General features: G+C 35.2%; 2 long non-coding RNA genes across 2 annotated transcripts; one reads left to right on the forward strand and one right to left on the reverse strand.

Moving 5' to 3' along the window:
* Positions 1-221: 221 nt before the first annotated feature.
* On the reverse strand, positions 222-12367 carry LOC144424579 (uncharacterized). Its single transcript, XR_013476807.1, has 2 exons — positions 11186-12367; positions 222-10337 (listed from the first exon to the last, which is right to left on the reverse strand). It is a non-coding gene; the product is annotated as an uncharacterized LOC144424579 (long non-coding RNA).
* LOC144424581 (uncharacterized) lies at positions 10334-10795 on the forward strand. The gene is made up of 2 exons (XR_013476810.1): positions 10334-10434; positions 10674-10795. It is a non-coding gene; the product is annotated as an uncharacterized LOC144424581 (long non-coding RNA).
* Positions 12368-18520: the final 6153 nt, after the last annotated feature.

The raw sequence follows: 18520 nt of genomic DNA on the forward strand, positions 1-18520 counted from the left end.
AATAATATATATTTATCAAAGTAAATTATGTCTGGCAAGTTATTTCATGGTTAGACACTCACATTAATACATAGTCTGGATTTAGAGTATCTCCAGTAAAAAATAAAGTGCTCATATACATATACGGCTACAGAGCAAGCAACAAAGTGAAAGTTAAGTCAAGATATTGATAATTTACTAGAATATCAGAGTACAATGTGTTACTTTTGATAAATGCAGTGTGATATAAATGAGAGAATTTATTGTTTTCGTCAGACCTGAAAACATGATGATATAAGAACAAATAATAATAAAACACGTAATGCAGTTTTCTGTATGTGACTGGGTGATAACGATGCAACCATATAAGTGAAAGTAAAGTTACCGTTAATCAAGATATTGATAATTTACTAGAATATCAGAGTACAATATACAATGTGTTACTTTTGATAAATGCAGTGTGATATAAATGAGAGAATTTATTTTTTTCGTCAGACCAGAAAACATGATGATATAAGAACAAATAATAATAAAACAACACATAAGTCAGTTTTCGGTATATGACTGGGTGATAACGATGCAACCATATACGGTCATCTTCAGATGGAGTCAGTTATCATCCAATGCATATACTTGAATTAATAAATTGAGACAGACTATATACATAATATACAGAAATAATCTGATCAGAAACAGGATAGGGCAATTAACCAAATAAATTTTCAAATTCATTGAATTATTTTAGTGATTGGAAGTATAGGATAAATTAAATCATCATTAAGAAAAACCACCAACAAGAAAATACAAAGAAAAGAGGATTTTAGGTTGATGAATTTTGCAAGTCCAGAAATATATATTATAGCATAACAGTATTATAATTTTTTTCCTCATTTTTAATTTGATTGGGTGAAGAAATACATAAATTTGATAGTAAGTGCACAGAACAAGCATTGGAATGAGAATTTAGCAGCACGTCAAGCGCAACAAAATAAAATTAATCTTACAGCAGTAATAACTATGAATGAATCAATATTACAGATGAACTATTTAAAAAATTATGGAGATACTCAGAACAACTAATGAAATGGCAATTCATTTATCACAGTGATTAAATGATTCATTACACAGTACTACATGAAAATATATGTGAATAAATTATGGAGTTCCAGCATGTGTGCTCAGAACAAGTACAAAGATGGCGATTCATTTATTACAGTTCATTACACAGTACTACATAAAAATATATGTAAATAAATTATGGAGTTCCTGCATGTGTGCTCAGAACAGTAACACTATGCATAAAAAATAAGCAGGAAAATATAGGTACTAAATGTTAAAAATCACAATATGCTATACAGCCATTCCATAAATTAGTTGAAAATTTGGTAAAAATTATATCATGCCTAATTGAAATATTGAACTGCAGAAAGTGTAGGACATATCTTGAAGATTTTAAAATCGCACGAGAAGGTACATTTACGGCTCAAAATAATTGATTTTTCTTCAGCGGAATAATTGATGATTTTCTGCCTAATTTTCTTCAGTTTTGTAACATAAACTCTCATGCTATTTATGTTACCTTAAAATGTATTTGTTCAACCAAAGTATGTGTTAAGTTTTACCTCTGATATCTGTGCTCAATATAAATATATCACTGTGCACTATTGGCAACACTGGGCTAAACAGAGCTTATGAGAATTTGCCTTGTGATGTCACTCCGTGACAATTTTTCAACTTTATTTTAATTATCTGATATATTTCAATAACTATTTGCCTCAAAAACTGAGACGTCACTTTGAGGGTCACTTTCATCGTATGTGAATTCAAATAATTCACAAACAATATTAAATCTCAAGTTTTAACATCGACATCTGGATTTTGGTTTATATCCATTTATCAGGTTAACTCATAGGATGCTAAAAATATTGTGAAATGTAAAAAAAAATATATGTTTGTCAAAAATTGAAGATACTTTCAATTAGAAAACGCCAGTGCATCACTCATTGTCACCAATAAGTATTTTTACGTGCCAGCTATATCATAAAGCTGGAAAAGGAAAAATGATGCAATAACGAGTTTTCGCAGGGACATATTTATCACTGTCTTCTTGTTCTGAATATGCAGACTAAGAATACTGTGTTTGGGGCCTACTGCTTCTATGTGTGCTCTGCAAGCAGATGCAAGTACCTGACTAGAGAGACTCTAACGCAAAAGAAAATGCTTTTCTATGGTTAATAAATTAGATATCCAAATAACAAAAATCGTCGCATGGTGCAAAGATTCTGATAAACTGAATTGCATTAACAGATCCTCCAGATTCTGTATTTTGAATTGCCCATTCTTTGTCAAGTCACTGCAATAAGATTCCAGATATATAGGAGTAGAATAGTCATGTCTGTTTCATGTTGTCTGTGCAACATAGCTTTTTACTTATATAGATTATTAAAGTTAGTGCACTCGTTTAGCATATTAATAATATGAGGGAGACACAAGCAGATCGACAAAATTATATCCTGTTTCCCAATTTCTTGCTTAAATGTTTTGTAATTTCAAACAAATAACCAATTTTGACCTAATACAACTAATTGTTCAACATTCTTAATACCATTTTAATGATAAGGAATTTTTGTCACTCCATGACGTCACGGAGAGACATGCGACTAGTTGGGCCGTATAATTGGGCTGCTTCCTGAAAAATGTTTGTTGTACAATAAATTTTGCATAAATGTAGAGATTAATATCTCTAGAATACAGAGACAAGTTATTAAAATTGATATGTCATGAAGCTTTTGACGAAATTTGGTTGATATATTGCAGTCATTTTATGCATTCAACTTTTTGTCACTCCGTGACATCACTTGGGTGCTCCCGAAGTATGCGAACCAAGATGGCGGACATCGGAACGTAACATGGATAACAGGTTAGGGTTAGGCGAAAATTTTTTTCCAATTTTCCTTATTTTAGTCCTATTATCAGTTCGAAGACTAGCCAAGAGCCTCCCGTAGTATTTATACCTAAAATTATGGCCTAACCCTAACCTAGTACACATATTACATTCCGATGTCCGCCATCTTGGTTCGCATACTTCGGAAGCCCCATCACTTGTTTGGTCTCGTCGTTTGAAAAATATTTGGTTGAAAGTGAATTATGGTAAATACATCAGTGTTACTGCTACCAATTGGCATACTAAAAATAGCAAACCACCAAGACCTTGATATAGTAAAATTGATTAAATGTGTGAAATGTCACTCCTTGAAATTTATGGAATTGCTGTATAGTAATATTTTCTACACAATTCAAAAGTGCAATTTCCGGGAAAAAATGAAAATTATTTGCAGATGTTGGGGGCAAATTAATTTACAGATTAGATTGTATGACAGTCTATAATTGGACGTGTACAAGGCACAGATATTGGCTTAGACCAGAGGTCTCCAACTCAAAACATGTCGCGGGCCACTTTTTGAAATTTATTGGCCACGCGGGCCGCAAACCAAGAAATTAAGTACAAAAATGGGACCTCCTGAAGTATGCGCACCAAGATGGCGCACAACCTGAACTCAGGTTGTGTACCAGGTTATGCGACATCGTGTGCATACTACAGAAGAAAAATGAGTATCTGAATGTATTGTGATGAAATTACACTTGAATCTTACAGCAAACGAGACATGGAACATATTCATTTACTTGTGCTGGATATTTGGTTTCGATGTTTGGCTTTATTTTGCGTTGGTTTGCTAGTCTTAAGACTGCATCCAAATGCTCATCCGTTAGTCATGTGCGGAGGGCTAACTTTCATAGTTGAAAAAAAATGCTCGCAAATATAAGAACTGCCAAACATCGCAGGTATGCAACGTGAATGTGCAATTAGCTTCGCAAACCTTTCTTCAGGCATAATGAACGGACCGAAACTCGTTTATTTCGTCACAATGAACATGCGAAATGAAATTATTGTATCCATTATTGAATTCTAACAATGGAATAAAACACGAACGTGATAAAGTGGAATAACAGTGGGAAATTTTGCTCCACTCTTTACAGTTTGTCGGACCGGACTCTTGATGATAAATGACACAATAAAACTTACTAAAAGTTGACATCGTACCATTTTAGTTTTTTGTGGAAAAATCCCAATCATGATGCGGGCCGCAAACAAAAGCCTGGGTCGCGTGTTGGAGACCCTTGGCTTAGACAGTATAATGCCCTGGTTGCAATCTTGAAAACAGAGGTATAATCAAGAACAGTCATCATAGTAATGATAATATAATACACCATAATGTATGTATGTTTATTAGTCTCGAAGTAGTAGTAAGCAATATAAAAAATTGACAATATTATTATTGGAGACGGGATGCATGCACAAGACCGTACTGGCCTAAAACACAAATGTGCGACATGCACCCCTTTTGACAAGTACAGAACAAAAAATGTTAGATTAAATGCATATGATATGGTCCCTTTTACAGATAGTAATATTATGCGCAATCGGCGTATATGCGAGAATATTCGGTAAGTGACATTCACATATCAATTTATATTCAAGAACAGTCATCATAATGCACATGGCAATAAATACTAAATAATTCTTAAAACCATAGTAACACAACGGGCCATATAATAATTAGATCTGACTGGTGGGGACGATTCATTGGGAAACAACAATTCTATTGATTGATTATAAAAAAAATTCCGTTAATATTGTTCAACATAAATATTGTGCACAACTTCATAGGGAGGCCAATTCGAATAAAGTATTCGAATATCCAAATTAGCGTTCTTGAGAATATCGGATACTTATGTGAGGTCACACATTCTCCACGCCGCGTTCAAGTCGTTTCCGTTGAATGAAAACAGTCTCGATAGAAACTTGCGCGCGATTGTGACGTGTTATTTAGGCCGTAAACGCAAATTTTCCACAAATTTGTTCCAGGATAACGATGACAACTATTTTATTTTCGTACTCGCACAAAATCGTGAATACGTACGTTCACCGGCGGCGAGTTTCTAAAAAAACGCAAATTTTTAGAAAAGACTAGCAAACCAACGCAAAATAAAGCCAAACATCGAAACCAAATATCCAGCACAAGTAAATGAATATGTTCCATGTCTCGTTTGCTGTAAGATTCAAGTGTAATTTCATCACAATACATTCAGATACTCATTTTTCTTCTGTAGTATGCACACCAAGATGTCGCATAACCTGGTACACAACCTGAGTTCGGCGTATATGCGAGAATATACGGTAAGTGACATTCACATATCAATTTATATTCAAAAACAGTCATCATAATGCACATGGCAATAAATACTAAATAATTCTTAAAAACATAGTAACACAACGTGCCATATAATAATTAGATCTGACTGGTGGGGACGATTCATTGGGAAACAACAATTCTATTGATTATTGATTGATTATAAAAAAAATTCCGTTAATATTGTTCAACATAAATATTGTGCACAACTTCATAGGGGGGCCAATTCGAATAAAGTATTCGAATATCCAAATTAGCGTTCTTGAGAATATCGGATACTTATGTGAGGTCACACATTCTCGACGCCGCGTTCAAGTCGTTTCCGTTGAATGAAAACAGTCTCGATAGAAATTTGCGCGCGATTGTGACATGTTATTTAAGCCGTAAACGCAAATTTTCCACAAATTTGTTCCAGGATAACGATGACAATTATTTTATTTTCGTACTCGCACAAAATCGTGAATACGTACGTTCATCGGCGGCGAGTTTCTAAAAAAACGCAAATTTTTTGATTGAAGAGCGGTAATTCAAAATACTGAAAATAACACCGTAAACAAAATGAGGCCAGCGACAGTTTAAAGAACGCTTTTCTAGGCAGTAAAAAATCTCAAACTTTCGTGTGCTCCTGGCACACATTATGTTTGGTCCGAATTTAGAAACATATCGTCACTAATTGAGGGCGGGATTTGCCTGATTATCCATTACTTTAATTGAATTGCCGTCGAAAATTTTCGCGTTACCATTATACAAGGTTTGAAACGCGACTTTTTCCCCGGTTGTGGGGATATAATTAATCTATATTCAATTGTGCTGAAATAAATTTTACTCTGAGATTTTACGGCAGTTTTTATTTTGACGTAAGAAGAAGCAGCCGCGAGTTACGTTAGACTCATTAAATTAATATATAAAGATATTTTAGAATCTCGTAGTTGTCATGGATTGAATATTTTTCCGTGACAGAATGATCATTATACGCTGAAAAGACGGCTCTTTTAACGAGCGCGTAATCGCGGTGGCTGTTACAGGCGACAATGTGAATTTCCTATTTTGAAAATCCTGGCTGCGCTGCGCGCCTGGCAGTGGTGGTCATCTATCCTCTAACTCAGTGATTTTCAACCTTTTTTGTACCGCGGAACACTTTTTTTAATCTGAAATTGTGGCGGAACATCAAACGAATTTTTTGAAAAAAAATATATGTTTTTGCAAGTTTGCTTATGAATACTATGATTACGGTAGCTAGAAACAGAAATGGTATTTTAGTGTGATATTTTGGGTCTGTTTCGATGAGTTTCAAATATTTTATTCTGTAATTGAGGAGAGACAAACACGTAGCTCTTTCTCAACGGCTCTCAATTTCTCACGTTTTTTTTATACGCAACAGGAGTCCAGAAGGTCGGAGGTCGATTTGGAAATTAATAGAAACATTGAAAATTGGCAGCAATGCGATTTTTACCGTTTAATTTCGTCTTATTCGCTACTTTTTTTGCCCCTTGAACGTTTTCATATTACCGCCTTTGTTCTTGTGAGATCGAAGATTCATATTTTGGTATAACTATATGCGTTCACATCGGGCGACAGATGTTAATGACATTAGGGAGCGATTTTAAATTCCAACTCAATTTTATTCTGATTTTTATCTTTTGCGCTGGCTTATAGGTATAGTATAAGTTTATTTCGACTCCATAATCAGCAAAACAATAAAATGAATGGTAAAAATAAATAAAAACTGATTTTGAAATCAGGAGAGCGAACAAAACCTTAGATAAGGTTTAAAACGTACAGAATGTATATAAGATGGAAGGTTTTGCCAAGAAGATGTGGTACGTGTTCACTCACCTAAAATAATTGAAATACTTCACACACGCTCACACACACACAACCATATAGAAGTTAAGTAAAGGGAACATGAAAAATTACATACTGGTACGGTAGTTAATGAAAAATAAATAAATAAAAATTACTTGACACAACACCATATTAATAAATTTATGGTGATTGTCACTGCCAAATTGATCAATTTTATAAATGGGAGTGAACAGTAAAGATAAACTTTTATAAAAAAATATATTGTCAAGCTGATTATAGATGGAGTCAAATGCCAAAATGCCCAACCAAAGTTGCCAGAATTGGGTGCATGAAGAGGTGGGCTAGACCACTTCATTGCCCAAACTTGAGCCTATTATTGCCAAATTATAGTCCAGATTGTAATAAGTAATTAAATCTATCAGTAACTTTATAAGTATGAGTAATTATAATTAATTGGGGTAGAAAGACAGGGTATAGGAATATGTTGGTTGCTAAGGTTATAAGGTTTTTTTTTTCATTCTTAGATATTGACTTCTGCAAGGATAAAGGAATTAGGAATAAAGGAATTAGTATTGTTATTTCACAGGATCATTTCTTCATTTAATTATTGTGGCGTAATAGATGTCAATTCAAGTTTATCGTGGATAAGACATCAGCCTGCAAATTTTGTTGTTGTAGACACCATTTATATTCAATAAACTAGCCATTGTATTGATCATCATTGACACCATTTATATTCAATAAACTAGCCATTGTATTGATCATCACGGAACGACCTGAAAAACAGAAAATAAATCTGCGAGTAGGATATTCACAGGTTACATATTTGGAAACAGCACTACCCTACACTTTTGTTTAGAATTAATTATTATTTCGAGTAGATGATGATTATTAGTTATCTATCTTTAAAACGCTAGTTCAAAGACCAGAGTTGAAATATGGTTGGGACACAGGGTGAATTCCTCGCAAACCATGCAGAAACTCTCAAACCACACTGACCATTCGTATGTTGGCATTCACATTAACTTCACAGCAGAACCTCAACCTAGGATAAAATTTTGTATACACACAAAACAAATCATAGAATACCACAACAAATTAAAACGAAGAGGAGAATCCAATAAATCTCCACTGGTTGCCTAATTACAATAATAGGTACAGGAGCTAAACTATACGGTCTACAACCCTCATAAGGTATCACACCACCCATATAGAAACAAAGACCATGCATGTGTAATGTCAAAAATCCAACATTAAGCAAAAAGGGAACATGCGCATGCAGATGTCAGAGTGTAAACAGCCATTTGAAAAATAAATAAATAATTTGCTGTGCATGCTACAGAACCCGACACACCAACATTAGATGTAGAACAGGTGGAGAGAGATTAACTGCCGGCTCAACAACAATCAGCAGCTGCAGGGGCAATAGCAATATTGTAGCTGTTTAATATTTTCATGAAAATAAGTATGTGCAAGTGAAGAGTGTCCCAACTTCCTATCATGGTCATTCATAAAGGTTCAATATTTCATTAGGCGAGATGACGATGAAGAGCACTTCTTTAACAATATCTTACATGCACGACCTGATGCCGAAAAAATTGTAAACAATTTTTTGCCCAATTGCTTTTGTGCTGATTAGAATTTATCACCTCGAGTTTTAACGTTTTCTTTTCCAAAAAAACAATACCGCGACCATTACCATAGCTAAAATCGTTACCTACAAATTCACAATTTTATTTACGGAATTTGCAAATTCAACACTTCACTTGACGATTTTGATGATGCCACGCCCTAATTATTACTGCAAGAAAAGCTTCAAAATGCAACGAATGTAATCAACTCCGATGATGACTCCATTCATGATCGAGTATAATGTTCACATTTTTGAAACATTATTTGGTCAAGAATGGATCACTAAAAATACACGCCGAGATAAAGTCTATTAAAAGGGAATATAATATGTCCTGGCATTTCTTATCTGGTTACAAGTTTTTTATACAGACTTTCCAAAACTCTGACTCGCCGTTTTCAAATCGACTCTATTTATATTATTCGAATGACATCATAATACTTCGAAAAAGCAATTTTTCGCAGAACACCTGGATGTCTCTCGCGGAACACCAGTGTTCTGCAGAACACCGGTTGAAAACCACTGCTCTGGATTAAATTTTGCTTTAAATTTGAGTTTAAAAAATGCTTAAATGTCCGGAATTTTACTGCATCTGCAATCATAGGCCTACTGTGCACACTGCTAATAAAGAACATTGTTATTTTGTACCATGCGCATATTTTTCACTATGAGGTCATGAAAATAGTCATGAACTGTCCGGAATTTTACTTTTTCAAATATGGTGACCCTAACTTATTGCTAATTCCAGACATAACAATATGCCACACGTAATAACAATATGGTTCACATGAATTAATATATAAATATACTGGTAATATACTGTTACACGTAATAACGATATGGTTCACATGAATTAATATATAAATATACTGGTAGGTAGAAGAATACTCTAAGCCAGTGGTTCCCAAACTTTAAAGAGTCTGGACCCACTATTTATTACCACAGCTTATGGCGACCCATTTAACTTTTTATGCCATAACACAGAACCGCAAAACTACCGTGTTTCCTTGAAAATAAGATAATAATTTGAATTTTCAAAATGATTTTAAACCCGTCCCTTAAAATAAATTTTAAAATTTGTCGAGAGGAAAGGTTCATTGGCCTGAGGTAAGGTGAAGATCACACCACTGTTCAAGATTGTGTGATATCACAATTATGATATTTGTCACTTGATTTTGTATAGGAAATACAAATAAAAACAATGGATGTCGGTTTTTATAGACCTTTCCCCGACATCAAAACATCCGTATTTTCAACCAATCACAAGCGAGCAGAGGGCTGGGGCTGCGAGAATTAGAAAGCTGTAATACTGTATGTTACTTGTTGCAAATCACGTTCACGAAATCTAAACTAAAAGGCTGTACCCGTTGCAGGCACCTTACAGGTTACGGTACTGTACAGGTCACAACTGCTATTTCGAAGCGAAAAATAGTAGACAGTCATGCTGATGCAATCAACTGTACCGGTAGCCTACCTACCGTATGTCAGTACGGAAGAATTTGTCTTTGATACGATGTTGCATTTTTATCAATCAGAATCATTTTGGTAGACTAACTATGTGTAAACGCTGTGCATATATGGTATTTGCCGGTCTGACAACATGTCCGGTACCGGTACCCCTGCCGTTCAAATGTAGTAAGATTTGTGCCTTTTCCGAAGCCACATATTGACTGCCAAAAAGAAATAAGGTGGTTAAAGGAATGCAACAGACCTCACAGTATATTCAATCTAGGAAAAATCACCAGAAATACCTTCGTGTGTACCAAGGTAGGCCAACATAAATAATGTTTTCGATACCAATGATATATTCAATATGTTAATTCTTATATAAAATAAATTTTCATACAAGCAATGCGTTCCATCATGCATTTTTATGGAGGCGAGGGACCAACTGATGAATACCCTGACCCTATATCAGATTCTTGTCGCCCAACAGAAAAGCACCATCGAATTGTGAGGTAAGGATTACTTATACCATAATTCAACTTTGGATCATAATTTAACAGGATCTGTCACCAGATACTTCATTTGATACAGAGACATGTGAATCTGACGAAAGTGAGAAAGGATTGTCAGGGATCCAACCAGATCTGCCCCCCAGACTCTTTAGTTGAAACTACCTCAAGTGCCGCTGATGAAAAAGACAGCGCTTTGTCAGACAGCAGAAAAATGCAAGCAAGCATCATCAATTTATTTTGGTTCTCTGGCATAAAACAACACAAAAAGTCAACATACAAACAAAATGCAGAGAAAAGTGGAAGTCGAGCATAACTTAAAATAGATTTCAAAAAGTACGCGACTACCTACCAAAAAAAGAAATAATAATAATAAAAGGGCACGAAAGAATTAACAAGATTCAGAATCGGAACTGCAACTGCAAAGTCACACCAAGCTGCTCCTCATACCAGAAGTTGGCCCTGCACTTGGTAGTAACTGTGGTGTGTGATGAATATCCTTATTTTGTTAGGTTGTTTTGCATTTATCACTGTCATATAAATCACAACTTGTTCATAATCACCTGATAACTTTAGAACCGAACCAAGTGGTGGGTGTTTGCCCATCTGACCATGGGCTGACTATATAACAATGAGGTAGTGCCCAGTGAGAACAATTCTTCCATATTATCAGGGGATGAAACCAGGCAGCTTTAATAAAATAACTCAGACGCTCCATTGCTTTCATGTTTTTTGTTTGTTGTGCCCAAAAGCATATATCTGGTGTGTATTTTTATCCTATACAACACAATATCTGTAAAACTGTATAATTTGTAGTTATTTTCTTGGATTTACTTGCTTGTTCCTTCATCATATATTTTTTATAATCTGTTATATCCCATTTCTACACTGAATGAATAAACTATATTGTAAAACCTATCACATAACCGACTGTTTTTGGTTGAACCGGTACTGCGGTATGATTGGAACTCTGGCTCCAACTACAGACGACAAAACTGTTGGATCTATTTTGTTCCCTCCATATAGATTGTTACCAATGCTGGGGAAGGCTTGTACATGCTTGGCTCAGCGGAAAATCTTTTAATCCCCTCAATTTCATCTGTTGGATAGTCTTGGTTAGTCCATTTAAACCATGTTTATCACTATAACATTATTGGTCTTGTAATTTTATGTGGTATGTAATCGATCATAATACCTCAATAAACCTGTTGAATCTAATCTTTTAATAGTATATTTGCACCCATCTGACTTAGCTAATAAATCTGTGTTTCTATGATAGGACATAAACGTAAGTGCCTTCACTGCGCCTAGCATGTACAAATTGCATCAGAGACTTGGTGACTATCCAGCGACACCACTATTTGAAGATGATGTGGTGGCAGAGACTCCTGAACACGCGCGGCGGTGTGGCTCAACGGGCTAAGCGTTAGGAATACGCTCGCCACCGCACCTCTAATTACTCTGCGTGGGTTCGCAGGTTCGAATCCCATGCAGGGATAGTTACCGGTATGTGCGAGAGGATTGCTGGACTCCTCGCCGTCGTTGGGTGGTTCACGTAACCGCTGGTCGGTTACGGCTTCCTCCACCACCAAGTCCATGCTTCCGAAAACAAACAATACAGTAAAACTAATCCCATACCCGACTTGGAATGGTAACCGGACGAGAGGCCGTGGTTCGCCATATGGATAAGCCGTCTTATCGGCTTTCCTCTCCCCCGGGATAAATATGTATATCCTATCCTAACTTATCTATAGCACTTGGCTTTGAAATTTTTTGTATGTTAAATAAGCTTTAGAACTAACTAAGGCAATGTTAAGGCGGAATAACGTTAATAATAGATCACTTGACAATATGTTATAATTTTTTTTTTTTTTTTAATGTTTCCACAATGTGGATTAATCAATAATTAAAGAATAAATAAAATAATATAGGAATATCAATAAATAATGAATGAATATCAATAAATAATTGTATACAAGTGACAAAACAAATATATCATCAGCAGAGTATATGTTATATATATATATGTTATAACTTTAGAAGCACGAAAATGCCGCCATCACCAGTGAAATGCCATTCGAAGGCTTTAAAACGAGCAACGTACCACTCTATCGCCCTACGCAAGCCTGAATATTTGCAATGTTTGTCTGAGCGACCAAAATCAAAACAATAAAGGTCAAGGGTCGGGGAAAGGTCCATATAATGTTTAGTAAAAAATCTTGTGATTTTCTTCATTTCTTAATAGTATTATTTCAATAGGCTCAGAAACACAATTAAACTTTATAATACCACAAGTTTTACAATCGGGGCGATGGCATTTTCGCCTGACACGGCGGCTTAAACCATCAGCATTACCATGACGACTACCAGATCTATGTTCATTTCGAAATCCTATGACCTGTTACCGACAATATCTTGGAGTATAATTAATTCTCCCGCAAGTTGACGTCCGTCTGAGAGTGGTATTTCAGGGTTTATAATTAATTAATCAGTGAACGACTTAGGCTTTGTAGTGTTAGGGATATGTAGGGTATTTAGTTGTACTACTAATAATAGTGTATTATTGATATTCCTCACAGGTGTCATTGTAATATTGCTAAAAAAATCAGTCAAGTTATTGTGATTCAATGTTCAAGTTGCTGCTTGAGGACACAAAGTCTATACATATAGTTTTGTATTCTAAGTTGTACATGGTCTGTATTTGTTTTCCTGTCAGGCCTCAAAAGTGCCGGCAGAGGTAATTTTTGTGTTTATTTATTATATTCGTCAGTGATGCCATGTTTGGTCGTTAGGTGATTGTGTGACGTAATATTGATATTTAAGTATGTTTACATTAGTATAACATAGGCCTACTGATACTGCCCCGATCTTGTTACTATTTGTGTATTTATTTGTTTTCGTGTTATCTCAGAAAACCGTACTGTGCATCTGCTGTTCGTACTGTTTAAGACAAAGGTTAATTAAGGATTAGTTACACAATACACAAGCTTGAGTTGCTTTTTTGAAATATTCAATTGCTATATAGGATTATGATAAAGTAACATTTGAATTAAAAAAACATTTGTCGTATTGTTTCACACTGTTTGCAACATATCACAAAAAAAAAAAAAAATCTTATGCTGATACAGTGGTAGTACGCGTCTTTTATTAGTGCAACCTAGTCGTCAAGAGTATTGGTATTGAGAGAGATTTATTAATTTGTCGACCAAAAAAATTGCAGTCATCAATACAGTAAAAAAGTAGCAACAATAAAATTGTTTTGGAATGGACAGGAGGGAGCGATACGACCATGCGGTCATTGAGGTCAACTCCCACCTATTTCGCTTGTATGAATAAGATTCAAATTTTAAGATGACTCAGTGAAAAAGTTAGACCAGTAATATTTTTACAAACTTTAGGAACAAAAAATAATATAAATGTAAACAAATTATACCTAATGATGAATTGGGACTCAAAATAAACACGATATAACCTGAACGGGTAAGAATAATAAGGTGAAGAATGAAGTCAACATGAGATATAGTTGGAAACTTAGTTGCACTAGTAATATCAGTCGGTTTTAAACTATAATAAATAATTATTTATGTAATTATTTTAAATATATGTATAAAGAAAAAAATATATATACAGCGGATCAAGCGCTTCAAACAACATGGCGAAAATTTGCAACCAAGCTAAGAAGTTATTGAAACTTAGTAATATAACAACTTCTTTATCATTGGAATTAAAATAAAAAAATACTTTTCACAAAATTTATATTCAATCAAAAAGAAAAGGACACGGGGGATCAGTGTAGGGGGCATTTTGGACTTCAATTCTTAGCCTTATTAGCATTGTCAAATGTTTGAAGATTCCACCAGAATATCAAAAGCAGGATAGGATTTAAATATTTATCCTGGGGGAGGGGAAAGCCGATAAGATGGCTTAACCATATGGCGAACCACTGCAGAATACTTGAATTTTTATTCCTGGAATTTTAATAAATAACAATCGTGTAATCAGGGAGGTTGTATACTTGATACATTTTTGCACACAGTGATATCAAAGTTTTTGACTACGGTAATTGAAAAAGGGTAGAGCTCAATAAAGGTACTCAAAAGATCTCATTTATATAAATACAATATTCAAAAGAAATAATATAACAGTAATCAAACATATAGGATAATTCTTATATCATTTGGATAATTATGAAAGTGATGGACAACTAAGACAAGTAAAGTATGATTAACGAATTAAACGGGTTAATAGTTGATGGTTGAATAGAACAACATTGCACGCTATGAAGAAATATCAGGTTAGGAAAAACATGTCATTTAAGATTGCACACTGCAAGTTTAATTATATTTTGAATATTGCATAAACAGGTTGCATGAGTTCATTAAATTTTTAAGGTGAGGTCTTCTTATAGGCCATATTAACCCATGCATACTATAAGTAACAAGAAATTGTCACTGTATAATTTCAGTATCCATGTGACGTAAGAAAGTGTGCATAATATTTTAGCAGTAGTATAGAGAGCACAGTAAATATAAATTGGTACAACATGAATAAATCACAAAAAATGAGATGATCAATAAAAACAGATTAGTGGTGTCATAATGTACAATACAGAATGAGTATGGGAGGAAAATTTGCAAAGATTGTAACAAAAAGAATGCATTCAATGGAACTCATCAATGTAAATAAGAGAACATATATCAGAAATTTCCTAGTACAGTATGAGTTGTATTTGTTTCCAAATATTGGCATAGAGGGTAATAAATTAACCAAGGTACTATACAACTTATGACCCACAAAAAATTAAGGGCATCCACAATTTATGGTATCCACAGAAATATAGAACATATATGATAAATCCCCTAGTACAGTATGAGTTATATTTGTTTCCAAATATTGACATAGAGGGTAATAAATTAATCTTGGTGCTAGACAACATATGAGTTCTGACCCACTAAAAACCAAGGGCAGCATCAATTTATGGTATCCACAGGAACATATTATGATTAAATAGGTTAATAACAGTTGATGAAACAGCAAAGCAAAAATGCACACTATAATAGAACAGTTCAGGCAAATTGTGTTATTTAGGGTGTATTTAATTGTGTTATTGGCCATCAGTGCCCACAACTTATGCAAGCGATGAGTACGATCAGACTGGTGTTGATGTCAACATTTCTTCCAGTGTATTGGGCCATTCCAAGCAAAAGTTGAATTTCATCAATTTTTCAAAAAGTGCAGTAAAAGTAATTCTTTAGTATTTTTCATATCAAAAGACACTTGAATTTTATTGGACTGCATTCATTTCATGGAAAAGGGTAAAATTTCACCCAGGTTTTCGATGATTTACACAAAATGGCCTGAAATGTAGAAATTTTGATTATTTTTTTTATGATGATTCATAGGTAAAAGTGTTTGATTGTTTGGTACAGTTATTACATTTCAAAAAGATGCCCTGGACCTAAGTTAATGAAGATTACCGGTAAGTGTTTGCAATGCTGTAGGGCATGTCTTTAACTATTTATTGTTAGAATTTTAAGAGATGATAGAGGCCGCTGTTCCGAAGTGGGAAAATGTCCAGTAGTGTCACATCCAATGCGCACATGATCGTCATAGATCCACATTGAGTGGCGCATAAAGAAGTCCTTCAGTAACTGCCCCAGAAAATATTGAGGGTCCCCGTTGTACCAGCCCGACAATTTACAACAGTGGTCGGCAACCTTTTTTAAGCGACGGACCGGTAAAGCCTGGCCAAACTTTTGGCGGGCCACCTTTATACGAACGAACTAGGCCTATCCAATAAATTATACGCATTAGGAAATATTTCCACCTTCGAATCGCTACCGTAATTAAACTCCAAATTATGGCGCATTCGCATTGCTACCCTTCTATTGCTGTGTTGAAATTCTGTCCCAATGAGATGTATAGGTGGCGTTTTATTATCCAACAATACATTGTTTTTATGTACTTAATATCAATGTGAAAGATGATGTTTTAGGGCATCTCGTCGTCCAAATTATGATCTGACAAGCGAGTACGAAATTTAATCTAACTGTAATGCATTTTAGATAAAGCTGCTCAAGGCCATATGTTCTTCCGAACGTGCACATTACACGTTTTGCATTGTCGCACAGATGAGCTGTGGCGCAGTCCCGGGGTCGAATTTTCAACGACTCGTTTCGTAACGAGTTTAACATTGAAACCCTTAACAACTACGATTTTTCGTTCAAGCACTTTGAAATGCTCGACTCGTGTTGCTCCGTTTTCCAGACATTTTCAAATTTTAAAAATCAAAATTAACTCGAACGACATACAACTGATGCTACTTGTTACATGAGAAGCGCCGTACATCAGCGCTTGTCACCACATAAATCCGTGTAGAGACAATAATAAATTTGGGATTAATTTTTGTTTTATTTATTAAATCGGGTCGGGTCGTTCAAGGGCCGCAACAAATTAGCTGGCGGGCCGCATTTTTTCCGACCCCTGGAGTTGTGTTTGTCTGGTTTCCTGTGGTATGCTGTTTTTTAGTCGTAGCGTTTGTGGTTAGATTGTAGAGGTTTTATTACGGCATTGTCCGCTTTTGTGTCACCTCTTTGCGGACCAGCAGTAACCTTTCCGCGGACCGGCGATGGGCCGCGGCCCGGTGGTTGCCGACCACTGATTTACAACACAACACGATGAAATGCATGATGGATTTCTGTACTATAGAGTCATGCTATATTTTAGTATATATTTCATATCCACTAAGTAAGTCTCGTGTGTAACTTTCGTGCAATTTTGTTCAGAATCCATAAAGAAAATGATTGGACAATAATACAAAACTTGTAGATGGCAATGTAAAAATATATTGCATCTAACAACATGCAAAATTTCTGGAATTGTCCTGTAGAGTCACTTGAAGCCCTATTAAATGCAGATTCACAATCTGATGTTCACTCAAATTCAACTCCTTTTTGCAACAACCGATTTAATGGGTGCATAATTTTCACATATGAGGTGACAAATCTTCAGTAGTAGCCAGTGAATCCAAGGAATGCTCTAACTTCTTTGAGGCAACCAGGGGTTGGCCAATCTCGAACTGCTGAAATCTTCTCTTCGCTACACGCAATTCCCTCTTCTGAAACTGTGTGACCCAAATATTCCACTGATTTAGAAAATAGGTGGGTGAAATTTTGATGGCTTAAGTTTCAAATTTGCTCCACGAATTTTCCCTAAAACTGCCCGTAGGTTGTAAACCCAGAATCGAAATCCTGCCCATATGATAGAATGTCGTTCAAAAATGAAACACATGACTTCCACAAAATATCTCTCAGTATGTGTTCTAAAACGCAGCTGAATTGTGCTCCTGAGTTACATAAGCCGAACTTGACATCACACAAAACTTGAAATGCCCTCTTCCAGGCACAGAAAATGCAGTTTTTTCACGATCTCGTTCATCCAGTTCCATCTGCCAGTACTGCAGTACCGGTATCTACTTACAAGATCAAGCGGTGAAAAATATTTAGCTCCACACAATGTTTCGATAACTTCTTCTATTTGTGGCAGGCTAAACGCCAAGTCGACACAGAGCCTCCATTTCCCATCCTTCTTAGGGACAAGCACGATCGGGGCATTGTACGGAATAAAAAATTATAATAAAAATTATGCAAATCTAAAAAAAAAGGAGCCTAAAAGAAAAAACGAGTTGACTTTTTTTTTAAATGGATCCACAATGTTGATTTGTTGACTTTGAAACAAGAGAGCTACGCCCAAATATATGGACACGTCTGTTCGGTTTACCGTACCGTCAGATCACACTCTACAAATATATTCACACCAAGCGAAGCAGTACAGTAGGACACAAAATGGCGTCCGATGTCCACAGAACGTTTAATGACGTCATAGCAAACAAAACAAAT

This window comes from Styela clava, chromosome 6 (assembly GCF_964204865.1).
Source record: "Styela clava chromosome 6, kaStyClav1.hap1.2, whole genome shotgun sequence".
Classification (NCBI taxonomy): domain Eukaryota; kingdom Metazoa; phylum Chordata; class Ascidiacea; order Stolidobranchia; family Styelidae; genus Styela; species Styela clava.